The sequence below is a fragment of the Halichoerus grypus genome, chromosome 7, assembly GCF_964656455.1.
Source record: "Halichoerus grypus chromosome 7, mHalGry1.hap1.1, whole genome shotgun sequence".
Taxonomy (NCBI): domain Eukaryota; kingdom Metazoa; phylum Chordata; class Mammalia; order Carnivora; family Phocidae; genus Halichoerus; species Halichoerus grypus.
The window spans coordinates 57,886,650-57,901,183 of NC_135718.1; the positions used below are offsets into that span (position 1 = coordinate 57,886,650).

General features: G+C 36.5%; 1 protein-coding gene and 1 pseudogene across 2 annotated transcripts in view; one reads left to right on the forward strand and one right to left on the reverse strand.

Annotated features, from left to right (window-relative positions):
* Nucleotides 1–14,534, forward strand: part of CTNNA3 (catenin alpha 3) — a 1,800,030-nt gene that overhangs the window by 781,862 nt on the left and 1,003,634 nt on the right. The gene's annotated exons all lie outside the window — the stretch shown is intronic.
* LOC118541916 (large ribosomal subunit protein eL19 pseudogene) lies at nt 2,125–2,697 on the reverse strand (annotated as a pseudogene).

Below are 14,534 nucleotides of genomic sequence, written 5' to 3' on the forward strand. Positions count from 1 at the left end.
CCGACATGGAGCTAGATTCCAGGACCCTGGGATCATGACCTGAGCTGAAGGCAGATGCTTAACCGACTGAGCCACCCAGGCATCCCAATAGATATTCTTAATTATTAGATTTTGATGGTGTTCTCTGAACTATAATTGATGATAGGATGAGTTGAAAATTTAAGTCATGGTGCGAATTCATCAGATATATTAATCTCACAGTTCCTAATATGAATTCTTGAGCGTTTCAAGTTGGGCAGGAGCATAATACAGGTTTCTGTTTGTTTTAAGATAGAAAACCTCTCAAAATATGGATTTCAGGAAACAAGTGAAAGGGTAACAGTGCTTTCAATTCAGTCCACAGCAACTATTTTTAAAGAGATGAGAAAAATTATCCTTTATTTGTATTGTGGATTTTCCATCTGAAATATCTAAGAAATTATATTAGATTTGGTTGAAAATTAGATATTAGAATATTAGATATTAGATTGAAAAGTTATTGGGACCAGAAAGACAGTAGAGTAACTAGGAAAATTAAAAACTTACATACACAAAAGCAATTACTTCCTATTTGTTTTCAAACTGATTATTGTTAGTAAAACAAAAAAATCCACTTATAAACTGGTTAAACAGAAAAAGTCTTGTAAATTATGAAAAACTTCTGACTAAGCTTAAGCAGTGTCTACAACCTATACCAAGAAAGTAGAAACAAAAGCAGTAATGATAATAATAAAAATGCTACTGAGGAACAGAATGTAGAGGTTTCTGTATTGGAAGACTCAATGGGCTAAGTTAATCTGTGTATAAATTCAATGCAACATAATAAAAAAAACTCAACAGGAATTTTTGTGTTTAATTCTGTGCTTAAAAATAGTTTTCATTTTAAAGCATTCTATTGTGTAAATTTCCAAACACATACAAAAGTAGAGAGAATAATGAACTTTCCTGTAACTGTCACTCAGTGTCAGTGTCAAAAATTATTAGCACATGGCCAATCTTAACTTATTTATACCTCCACTTACCACTTCACCCTCATTTTGAAGCAAATCCCAGACATCATATAATTCATTTGTATGTAACCCTAAAAGATAAACACTCAAAAAAAAAAGTATTGCAAAAAAGTATTGCTGTGATATTATTATCCTGTTTTAGAAAGTTAGCAAAAATTTGATGACTTTGAATCAAATACCAGTCAACATCAAATTCAATATGCATGCCACAACATGCATATATAGTTGGATTTTTTTTTGAATCAGGATAGAGACTAGATCCTCACTTTGCATTTCATTAGTATACATCTAAAATTTCCTTTAAACTATAAACTGTCCCCTCCACTTTTCCCTTGTACTTTATTTGTTAAAGAAACTGGGTTATTTGTCTTGTAGAATTGCTCACATTCTGTAATTTGCTGCGTGCATCTTCATAATATCATTTAAAAATTTCCTTTGACCCCTATTTTCTATAAGCTACATATCTAGACATAGAGATTTAATCAGATCCCAATTTGATGTTTTGGCAAGAATACTTAATTTGGGATGTTGTATTCCTTCCATTGCATCACACTAAGGAACCCACAGTGCCTAATATCTGTTTATTATGATGTTAAGATTGATCTATAGGTCTATATGTGATTGGCCTGATTCATCCGTTATCAATTTTTCACCTATTAATCTGTTACTGATGATTATAGTATAAATCTGTTTGTTCAATAGGTATTGCAAAACAGTAAGATTCTAATTCTATCATTACTTTTTCATTTATTGGCTGGGATTTGTCTATAAAGAATAACATTTCTATATCACGTGTTTATGTTGAGGCATATACAGGAAAGGCAGAAAAAAGTGCCTGATTTCTCCCACTTTAATTATCATTTTTCAGAATAATATGTCAGTTCTCTAAAATTCTCTAGAGATGATTATTGAGTTATTTTTGTGTATCATTATAACCTCATGGATCTTCTCATATTAGATATTTTTCCATCCAATGCAGTTATTGTTCTTTATGATCTTGAATTTATCTCATCTTTGCCAATAGAAATCTCTTCATTTTTTTTTTTTTTTTGGAGGCAGATAAAGGTTTGTTTTATTGAATAACTGATCTGTGTAATTGCTGAAGCCACTCTGTATAGACAAAAGAGAGGGAATTTTATTTCTTGGTCTCTTCCTCCTTGGAATCTTGATGATTTCTTCCTTCTTGGCCTGGCGCTGCTCTTCACAGTGCTTGGTCTTAGCTCTGCGGGCCTCAGCCTGGTCAGCCAGAAGCTTTTCTTGCGAGCCTTGTCTGCCTTCAGCTTGTGGATGTGTTCCAGGAGAATCCGCTTGTTTTTGAACACATTACCCTTCACTTTCAGGTACAGGCTGTGATACGTGTGGTGGTCAATCTTAGATATAAGTATCTTCTGAGCAGCAGGTACAGAATTCTCATCCTTCTCATCCAGGTGACCTTCTCAGGCTTTCGAGCATTGGCAGTACCGTTTCTCTTACCAATGCCCATATGCCTGCCCTTCTGGTGAGCCATAGTGTTTTTCTGGTACCAAGCCCGGGAATGGGAAGTCACAAGCTTCCGGATGCTCAGCCCCTCTTTGATCAGTTTCTGGACATGCTGATGGGAGTTGGCATTGGTGATTTCACTGGTCTCATTGGGGTCCAACCAGCTCTTCCTTTTGTCACAGAAGTGGACACTGGAGGCAAGCCTCTTCTGAAATCTGAGCATCCTCATGGCTGCAGTCACAGCGGCAAAAGGAAAGACAGGCATCTCTTAAATTTTGTTCCCAAGTCCTCTTGAAATGATCCCTGTAGGCATTGATGCATCCTCACTTTTTGGTAGGACAAGCAGTCCCAGGATCTTCTTTTATGTTTTCTGCCCAAACCAGGAAATAGCCATGTCTCTAAGGCATCTTGTACCTTTTGTGGGAAATGGTATTCATAGTCCACAATTTGGCCACTGGTGAAGCTCACTGCATTGCCACTTAATTGGTCACTGTTCCTAGGCCTTTTCTGTAGAAAGATTTTAAAAGAGGAATACTTTATATATTTATATTGATATTTCCAAGTGTTCCATATTTCCAATTCAAATTTCAGTTTATGGGGTTTTGTCTGTAATTCTTTCATTTAATATGTTTAGCTCTTTTCTCTTAAACTAAAAATCTTTGTTCCATATGACTGTATATACTAAAATTTAAGAATAACTTTAGAATAATGGTCATATTTTTTACAATGTGATTAGTAAAAACAATTTAAGGTTCCTTAAAGTTCTTGGTTTATGCTACTTAAAAATAATTTGTGCATGGTTAAGATATCAATTCATACATAGTTATAGTCCCTTGTTTTATTTTGCTTTTCATTTTTATGGATTCTTTTTAGTTTGAATTAACTTTAATGATTATTTAAAACGTTATTATAGTTTCAGAGTCAAAACCTCCAAGTAAAGCACATTTGGAAAACTCTAGCTTCTCTACCTTGTCCCTCATTCCTGGATGTCACCATTTTTATTAGTTTTTGGTTTATCTTTCCTTTCTTTTTAAAATATGTATAGGTATACGTCTATATGTGTATTCCTGTTTCTCCTTTCTTTGATAAAAGGCAGCATAGTATAAATGCTTAAACACCTTGTTTCTTTTTACTGAAACAATATATCATAACAGTATTTAGTAATATTCCTCATTCTTTTTACAAAGCCCCTAAAAGTCATGGCACTTTGGGGAGCAACATGCAATATTTACATTTGGTTTTTTAAAAGAAGTATCTTGTGCTAAACTTATTGGGGCTCTATGTTATTGTGACAGTGCTTAGCAGGTACTGTTCTAGTGCTTTATATGTATTGCCTCCCTTAATCCTCATAACTTCCTTCTAAGAAAGAAATTGTGCTATCTCCATTTCTTATCGAGGAAAAGAAGGCATAACGAGATTAAATGACTTTACCAGGGTTTGTAGATAGTGAATGGGCAGGGCTGGATTTACACCTAGGCATTCTGACTCCAGGATGGATGCTGTTAATGACTCTTACCGCCTCTCCCGGAACATAGAAAAAGAAAGAAAGAAACAGAAGGAGATAATGCATTTGAAGAAAACATGTAGAAGAACACTTTATATTAAGAAATTTTTAGTCATTAACATTTTCCCCACTTAATGAACAAATCTTATTTGATTTTAGTGACAATACGTTTTGATCTACTTCACAAAATTTTTGAATATTCTTTAAGGACGTGGTTGAAGATTTGTTGATATCCAATGCTTGACAGATGAGGTATCTGAAGTCTTGGAAGAGGCAGGAGATACGGGGGGTTGATAATAACTAGGAGCTGCAACTCTTGTCTGCTGTCTCACACAATAAAGTGTGAGAGTTGAAGCAGAGCTTTGGGGCCTTTGAGACCCAAAGTAACCAGTGGTCACTCTGAAGACATCATATTTAATTCTAAACACTTCTAAGCCCGAAAAAGGCTGAATCTAGTTCTGACCGTGCATTAGCATAGCTACTTCTAAACAGGTCATCCTCACTTACTTTTTCCTTTCACTTTTCCCTCTACAATTCTCACAGATGGTGTAGTTCCATTGATACATGGCTGTTCATTGGACTACTTCTAATTTTATTGTGAATTTCTTCTTCTTCTTCTTTTTTGGTATTTACCAAGGAACTGATCATTTTTCTAATCTTCTTTCAAATGAAAAGTCTACTGTATATACATGTAATATTTGAAAATACCTGCTTCAAGGGAAACAAGATTTTAAAAATTCAATGCCACAGTTAATTGGCTTCAATTATATATAAAAAGCAGAAACTGCCGAATCTTATGCCTTTCCTTTCTTTGTTGAGATTATTGTGCTTTAAAAAAATCTGCGTTAAAATCTGAAATGTAAATAAACTGAAAAATATGATCAGAAAAATAATTTTGAATGTCTTAATTAAAATATGAATCTACACAAATATGGAGATAAAAGTAACTAGTTTTTCAGTTACTATCTAAGTAGGAGCCTACACTTAAATGTTTTATTTTTATTATCTACTTAGTTTTTTAACTTTCTAGTTATAAAAATCTTTTGTTTATACTGTATTAAGTTGCTGTTGTTTTATGTTTTTTCTTGTGTCTGTTTTTTTAGATTTATTTGAGAGAGAGAGAGAGAGAGCGTGCTCATGCTCTTCGCTCACGAGGGCTGGGGAGGGGCATAGGGAGAAAAACAGACTCCCTGCTGAGTGCAGAGCCCTATGCGGGGCTCAATCTCAAGACCCCAAGTTCATGACCTGAGCCGAAACCAGGAATCGTATGCTTAACTGACTGAGCCACCCAGGTGCCCCTTCTTGTATCTTTTTAATAACTTTTTAAGAATCTCATCTATGTAGAAATAAGCTTAACTGAAGTTAGACATTGTGTAACATTTATCTGTTTTTGAGGGGAAAGGTGAAGGAAGTGAAACTTGTAGAATAGAATAAACACTCATAAAAGAAGACATAGGAAAGAATAACTTAAACACAGGAAATCAGGGTTCTGGATAATCTCAATAATTTAGAGTGATAAAGTAGATAGAATATAGTTTCTGGTATCTGAGTCATGAGTTCTTTACAAATGAAAGATAGCATCCCTACTGCAGGAAACCTACCAATTTTTTCTTTCTGCCTCTGCCAGAGGGTCCCTTTGGACTTAGTTTTGATTGGCTATGATTCTTTAGACAATACCTGTAACAAATCAGAAGAACTTAGTATATAGTCTTACAGAAAAATAATTGTAGAGTATTTCATTCAGTACTAAAATGATTCATCTTGTATTAAATTCTAGTGTATTAGATTTCTTTCCATTGTTTTCTTGGATAGAGTAAACTTAATCCTCTAATCTTATCCCAGAGGTCTTGCCTTCTTTGTCTTTATCATCACCCCATTTATTAGCAGCTAGTAAGTACAAGTCTCTGTAGCTATCTTGCAGTTACCAGTATGAATTCCTGTCAGGCATATTGATTATGATTTTTATTTCTCTACAGTGCTTGTTTCCAATTCTGTTCACTTGGTTTTCTACTTTAAAATTTTGCTGCCTGCAATATTCTCTTGGCCATCGCCTCTAAAAAGTTTGCACATTAAATCATGCTTCAGAATCATTTCATTAAATACCTTTTATTAATGATCTCCTGGTTGTTAGGGTGGTTACATGCAATTATTTGGAACAATCTAGAAGAACCCAGAGGGCCCACAGTAGCTATTCCTACTAAAATATACCTTCTCATTGGGAACCACTTGTTAAATAGTTTACTTACTCTCCTGTGTAGGCATGCAACCAGTGCAAGCAATGAAAAGGTACAGGGCATCTTGGATACTTCTGAATTTCAAATTATTTTCTGATGTCTTTTCAAATCTTCCTATAAAGCTTTATGAAGCTTTTCTATGATAGAAAACTACACGCAAGCACCCAAGGGTCAGGCCTTTCCTAACCTAAGCTTAATGGCTTTGCTGTGTGAGCTAAGATCATTTATAAAAATCACAGAAGCGCAGATTCATCTGTTACCATGTATAGTAACATCTCAAAGAGACAACTAAACATGACAGTTGAGGGGACTTGCAATTGAGAGAGAGAAAGAAAATCCATGAGCAGAGTTGAGAGCCATATAATTATCCTCATTCACACTGTGACTAGCTTTAAAGTGATTTATTCAAAATGGTTACCCAGGTACTCTTAGTCACCTCCTTTCTTGACTACGTGCTAATTCTGATTTTGGCATTTGTCTATAGAATATATTTGTTCTGCCTCTTGAAAGAGAATTTTGCTGCATTTTCAGTGGTGTTTAAATCAGTTAATCATATTTCCCAATTATCCCATAACATTAGTTATTTGAATTTCAAGTTGCAATGTTCTTAGAGAAAGCTTAATATCTTCATTATACATATAGTCATGGTTAGCTAATTAACATCCTGAATGCTGCAGTTTAACCCAGGGTGCCACTATTTCTGGCTTTTTTTAAAATTTAAAAAATATAATTTTTTATAATTTTATTTATATTTATAATAAATATAAATTTATAATTTAAAAATTATAATGATATTTAAAAATATCATTGTTGAATTCTACTTAATAAGGAGCCCCCTATGAAAGTGTCCACGCACCATATAAATGCATCACAGTTCTCATCTCTTGGTTTATAAATAAAAGCATCCTTGAATGTTTTCCAAAAGAGTAATGCAATTTACAATATAGTTAATGAAAATTAAGCTATATTGGTTTTCCTGGAGGAAAATTGCACTACATAATTAATTTTAAAAATCACTGTTTATTTCTTCAGTTTGTTGAGAAACAAGAAACAGATTCAAAATAATAAAGCTAAGAGAACACATTGCATTTTGACATTTTCTGTAATTAAAAGATCAGTGCCTCAGAAACAGTTTTATCTTGTTTGAGTTGCCATTTTAGTTGCCATTGTACTTAAGGCTTTTTTTCTCCTTTCCTTAAATAGGCATTCTCATCTTTTAAATACAAGATGTAAAGGAGCTGCAATTACTTTTGTTATTAAAATAAGTATCTTGCAATTTTACTAATTTTAACATTTAGGTTTTGATATTTTAATTTAGTGATTATTATACAATGTACAAGGCCACGAATCAACATAAGTCAGAGAGGTAAAGGGATGTGCGCTCGGTTACGTGTTGGGCAAGGCAGAACCGGTACCAAAACTCAGGCCTCTGAATATCCAGTCTAATGCTTTTTCCCTTATCTGGACTTTTGGCGCCTTGTGATCACTTGATTTGTGGTATCCCAGAAAATATACATTCAAGGTTCCTCCCGTCTGTCCATGGCCTGATAGCTCATTTCATTTTAGCACTCAATAATATTCCGTTGTCTGGGGTGCCTGGTTGGCTCAGTCAGTAGAACATGTGATTCTTGATCTCAGGGTCATGAACTCAAGCCCCATATTGGGTGTAGAGATTACTTCAAAAAAATCATATTCCATTGTCTGGATGCACCACAGTTCATCCATTTACCTACCGAAGAACATCCTGGTTGCTTCTGAGTTTTGGCAATTATGAATAAAATGATTATAAAATCCATGTGCAAGTTTTTGCATGGAGATAAGTTTTCAGTGCCTTTAGGTAAGGAGTGAGATTTCTGGATTGTATCAAATGGAAAGAGTAGGTTTAATTTTGTAAGAAACTGACAAGGTTTTCCAAAGTCTAAACCATTTTGCATTCCCTCTAGCAATGAGTGAGCATTCCTGCTGCTCCACACCCTCACCAGAATCTGGTGTCATCAGCGTTCTGGATTTTGATCATGCTAGTAGGTGTGTAGTGGTATCTCATTGTTGTTCTAATTTGCATTTCCCTGATGACATATGATGTGGAGCATGGGATCTTTTCCACAGTAACCTTTTAACAAAGTCGTTCCCTTCTTAGAATTCATCATTGACTCCCTGTTGTTTTTGAAAGTCAGACTCTGTGACGGCCGGATGGTCTGCGTGATTTGACACATGCATAGTTACCTCATCTTGTGTTTGGTATATGTCGTTGCTATAACCAATTACTACAAGCTACAGATACTTAAAACACAGTGCTTAAAACAACACAAGTTTATTAACTTAGGCTTCTTGTAAGTCAGAAGTCCAACATGGGTCCCACTGGATTAAGATCAAGGTGTAAAGAAGACTGTGTTCATTTTGAGGTTCTAGAGAAGGATTTTTCTGTTGCTTAAGGGTGTACAATTCAAGTCCACAGGGTTGTAGGACTAAATGTCTCTATTTTCTTGCTGGCTGTCACGCAGGGGCCACCCTTAGTTTCTTGGTGCCTCTCTCTAGTTTTGGCACGTGGACCTCTACACCACAGAACCAGCAACAAGGCATCTACCCTTTTCAGGCTGCCAACCTGGAACCACTTTTAAGGACTTAAGTGATCAAATTAGCACCACCTGTCTAACCCAGGATAATTTTCCCATCTGTAACTTTAATGACATCTGCAAAATACCCTTTTCCATGGGTTCACAGATTCCAGAGGATGTAAGAATTTTTATTTTTTTTATTTTTATTTATATATATATATATTTTAAGATTTTATTTATTTGCGAGAGAGAGAATAAGAGACAGAGAGCATGAGAGGGAGGAGGGTCAGAGAGAGAAGCAGACTCCCTGCTGAGCAGGGAGCCCGATGTGGGACTCGATCCCGGGACTCCAGGATCATGACCTGAGCCAAAGGCAGTCGCTTAACCAACTGAGCCACCCAGGCGCCCCGAGGACGTAAGAATTTTTAGAGGGCCATGATTCTGCTTATCACACATCTCATATTACCTTGATCACCATCTCCAGCCACAGTGGCTTCCTTTCTGTTCTCAAACCTGTGAAACACTACCCTACCTCAGATACATTGAATTTCCTGGGCCTTGCTCCTTGGATTTCTTCTTCTGACTCTTTGCATGGTAGTAGACTTAGTCAAAGTTGGTTCTGAAGGTAGATCCAACTGAACTCGTAAATAGGAATTTGGTGAATTGAAGCTATGAGAATTTGGGGAAAACAGAAGCCGTAGACAAGATATTGAGTCTGACAAGTATGATGGTAATACAATTTCTCAAACCTGCATGTTTGGACTGTTAGCCCAGGTCCCTGCTGTATTGGAAGAGGACAAGTTTTGGGCATGTTAATTTTTTTTTTTTTCTGCAATCAATGTGCAGAAAAATTGGGGTAAGAAAAAAAGTATATGAGGGTTTATCAAAAGTAATCATGAAACTGCATTTGCATTCTTCTTCTCTAATGCCAGCTCTTTTGTTTTAGCTGAGGGGTTGGTAGGCTACTGATTTTGAAACAGAATCACACAAAGAAAGAAGGCATTGCTTATGAGAGAGGATAAAAACACCAGTTATTTTTCAGACAGAAGTTTGTTTTATATTATATTCTCCTGACTCTCCAAGGATTTCTTTCCCACCTAAAGATGAGCTCTTAAGTGTCAATCTTGATCTTTTTGCATGGAGAATGAGCAAATATATATTGCATAATTGTTAACTAGCAAGCCAGTGAAGCATATAGAATAGAGTCAGTGGTGTGACAGCCCTCCTAGTCTGATGAAACACCATAGATATCCATCACCTGGTATTAGAAAATGCAATACAGCCCTTAGAAATGTCATTGCTGTTTTCAACTTAACATTATTTGGGACTGGTGAATCAATTAATCAATCAAAGTCTCTCTTTTAAAACACTAGTTTTTTTTTTAAAAGATAAACAAGTCTGCTTCAGGATTTGAAGTTTGATGGATTGAAGAAGGAAAGCTTTCCCCTGTTTATACTCTGGTAAAGGGAAGCCTTGCACTTAATTTCATTTCTTCACATTAGCTAAGGAAAATGTTGTATCTCAAGATATGACCTGATATGTAACAGTGGAATGAGCAGTCTAAAGTAGGATATGATTTGGAATTAAGGAAAGGGGTTGCAATGTGGAAGAGGATGAGACATTACAATGAATCCTAGCCTCTCTGTAAAATCTAGCTACTAACTGCTTGCACTTGTTAAGGTTGTTGATTGTTAAGGGTGTTGGCGGAAGAAAAGTGAATCAGGTGGTTCTGAGAGTGGTATTTAAGGTGTTGATGGGGAATCCGTGAGCAGGGGGTGATGAGGAAGACACTGATGGTCCCTGGAGATGGGAATATAGGCAGAGTGAGGCAGTGCCTTGCTTCTGAGGGCCTAACACAGAATTCAACAGATGGGTCCAGGTGTCAGGAGTGTGACCAAGATGGCAGCTGAACTTGGGGATGGGGTGAAATACCTGACTGCAGAACCAAAAAATCATAAGGTTGATTTGATTCACAGGTCACAGATCATTGAGCCAGAGCTTCTTCCATGAGTCCATCCTTGAGGAGATCACAACAGGATTTGTCATAGTGAGATTATTGAGCTTATAAATGGAGGTTAAGGAGCCCAGCTACAGGGAGATGAAAAAACTATTACAGAATATTCTCCAAAACTTGTCGCTTAAATTTTTTTTTTTTTTTACTCATTTCTAGCCCCCTCTCCTTTACAATCCTACTTTTTAACCCACCTCTGTCCCTTTTCTTTCTCTTCTTTGATTCATGGCAAACAGGAGTAGAGGCTGAGGGTATAGGGACAGTAAGGAAAAGAAGGGAACCTTCTTTCTGTTTTTAACCTTTGGGAAGTCTTGCCATAGACCTTTCTATATATTTTTGAATGGGGATGTTACAAATGATCATCAAGTGAAGAAAGTCATATTATCCAGTTGGGCAAATAGGGATGGGGTTATCAGTCACTGGTGTGATCAGTTATTTTCTTAAGGAAACACAAGGTGTCTGCCCTTTATAGCATCAGCTGTGACAACCAGAGATGCATGACAAAGAATCTCCCCAAGTTATTTCCTTTTTCTCCTTCTTCTATCCTTTATTCTGCAGTTTTATTTTTCCTCTTTCTTGTGATTTTAAAATTTGTACTGAATGCACAAGAGGGCTAAAATACAACTTCTTCTTGGTGCAGAGACTTGCCACCCAGTTGGCATTTTTATTATAAGAACAATTACCTGGGGAGGTAATTTACTGGCAAGAACAAAATCAGTATATCCTATTATCTCCCAGTGTTTTCCTAACAGACTCTCTAGGACATAGTATATGGAATTCAGAGGGGGCTTGAGTATACAATCAGGGCATCCTGAAAACCTGAACAAGGAAAATTGAAAAATGGAACTTCAAATATCTGTATCTCTTTATAGTAGATACAGTTGCTTATCAAGATGTAAAAATGTAAATAACATTTTGCCTTAAGATAAATAGGTAAAGGGATATTATATGTAATTATTAGCCTTAGAATAATGCAGTCCACATTCATAACATCACAGCATTATGACCTGTCTTATTAAACTATGTAAAATAGCAAAAGGACTTTACTTGACTTTGCATGATGCATTATTGCTTTAGGTGCTTGGGTGCCTTTTAGTACGTCATATGGAGTGCTGCCAAACTCTGTAATAACCTGGGAAAATGAATTCATTCTCAAACCAGTATTTTTTTTCTTTCCTTTGAAAAAGAGTTATTGTAAACACTTTATGACACACACCCCCTTGCCTTTTCTTTACCCTAACCCCTTCCCATGTTCTTATGCAGTTACCCAGTGCCCTCCTGGTATTTCTGGGTGCTTAAGATTATTTACTCTTATGCATCATTGAGCCCTATAATCTGGAACTTTTACTATTTGTCTTCCTTTTTTTTTTTCTATATGAGTTATTCCATTGCTGTATAACAGCTGTAAAACCTAGTGGCTTAAAATAACACATTTATTATCTCAGTTTCTGTGGGTCAGGAGTTGGGGAGTAGCTTAGCTGGGTGTTTCTGGCTCAGGATCTCTCAGGAGGTTGCAGTCAAGCTGTTGATGGAGGCTAGAGTCATGTGAAAGCTTGACTGGGGCTCAGATATCTGCTTCCAACATGGCTCACTCACAAGGTTCTTGGCAGGAGGCCTTTTGATAGGGCAGCTGGCTTTTCCCAGAGTGAGTGATGCCCTTTATCACTGAGTCTTGGAATTCATACACCATCACTTCTTCCATATTCTGTTCATTGGAAGAAAGTCACTAAATCCAGCTCACTGTCAAAGAAAGGAAAATCACGCTGTCTTGAAGGGAGGAGTATCAAATAATTGGTGAGCTTATTTTATTTTATTTTTTAAATTTTTTTAAAGATTTTATTTATTTGACAGAGAGAGACACAGCAAAGAGAGGGGACACAAGCAGGGGGAGTGGGAGAGGGGAAGCAGGCCTCCCACCGAGCAGGGAGCCGGATGCAGGGCTTGATCCCAGAACTCTGGGATCATGACCTGAGCTGAAGGCAGACGCTTAACGACTGAGCCACCCAGGCGCCCCCTGGTGGGCATATTTTAAAGCCACCACATCTCCCACAACCCATCTATGTCTTCACCTGTCTCATGTCTAATGGCTTTATTAGTTCAAGATGAAATTACTAATAATTGAGAGTAATTGTGTTAAAATATTTAGTTTCTTTGGGCAACATAGTATAAAGATTAAAAAAGCATTCAGCCAGTTCATATTGTGGCTCTGCCATTTACTGATTATATGACTTTGGGAAAGTCATTTAACCTTTATAAAACTTACTTTCATCAACTGTTAAATGGGGATTTTGATATCTACCCTTCAAGATGTAATAGAGTTGAAGTCATGCATGTAAAGCAACTAAAACAGAGTTTTTCATGTAACAGGTTCACAATTGGTAGCTATAATAACAACAACACTAATTATTATGGTAGCCATTGCATTGTATTTGGGAACCCTGTATTTTAATGACATTGACCTAACTCAAAGAAATTTCTAAATGGTGGAAATTACTGTGCAAATGGGTATGAAGCAACATTTATTATCAGAGTTCTCCTCAGCCCAAAGGCTCAGCTCCATCCCCCACTCAGCTGGTCCCTAGGTGATCCAGCCCAGAGGCTTTAGTGTCTTTTCAGTCAAAATGTCAGTCAGTGTAAGGTCCTGGCTATGAGCCCCTGCTCTACTACCTATGAGCTATGTGGTCTTAGGCAGACTTTTCAACCTTTTTAAAATCATCTTTCCTCATATATAAATTTAGGGACACTTACTCCCTTTTTGCAGCATAGTGAATCAGTTGTAGTAGAAACAAACTGATACCTTCTTCTTTTGTTTAAGTCAGTAGTTCCCAAATAGGGCTGTTCATTGGAATCCCCAGGAGCACTTTAAAAAATCCTGATGCCTAGTCCCCATCCCAGAGATTTTGATTTAATTGTTCTGGAGGATTCATTGTACCTACATATTTGTGATTTTTAAAAGCTCCCCAGGTATTTCTAATGTGCTAAGATATTACACTGGTTTAGGTTGATAATTTTATCTCTTACATCAATCATTAGACCCAATGGTCTAAATCAATTAGATTATAATTAAAATAGTCTAAAAACACTTATTTGGATCTTATCTTTCTATGCTTTTGATCTTTCATTTTTGTTTTTTCTCTTGATAGTTTTTTTTTCTCAGTATACATTTGACCCATTTGTTCTGTACTTCCTGATTTTATTATTCTTGCTTTGCCCAAACCCCCAAGTCCCTTGTGCTAAGGTCATATATTCTACTTTTTAAAATAAGAAATTCATGTTGTTGCTTTTAGATGATTATTCTTCCAGCAGGAAAGATGACACCATGTTGCTTTGGTGGAAGTAGATGGGCATCCTGCATGCTTCATAAGAACCATTGATGAACGGTGTCATTGGCACTCTGGACTACGTATTAACAATAGTGCACGTAACAGATGGAGCTGAGTGTAGGCAGTCAAGTGTTCAAGCTCTGTCTCTGAATTGACTAATGGTTTTGATGGCAGAAATTCAAGGCCAAAGCACCGGGATGCCAGTCTTTTTGTTGTATTGAATGCTGCAGTTAAAGCTATGAGACTACTCCCTTTCTGCTCTAACTCAAACTTAATTAATTTTGAATTAAAACAAATAGTTTCCATGACCACATGAGGTACATTTTGGGTTTGGCTCGTCAGGATTAGTGTAATGACGTCTCCACCCCTTGGTTATTCCCCACAAAAGACCCCTAAGAAGCCAATTTAAAATGCCATCAAGTGGCATGTTGCTGTTAAA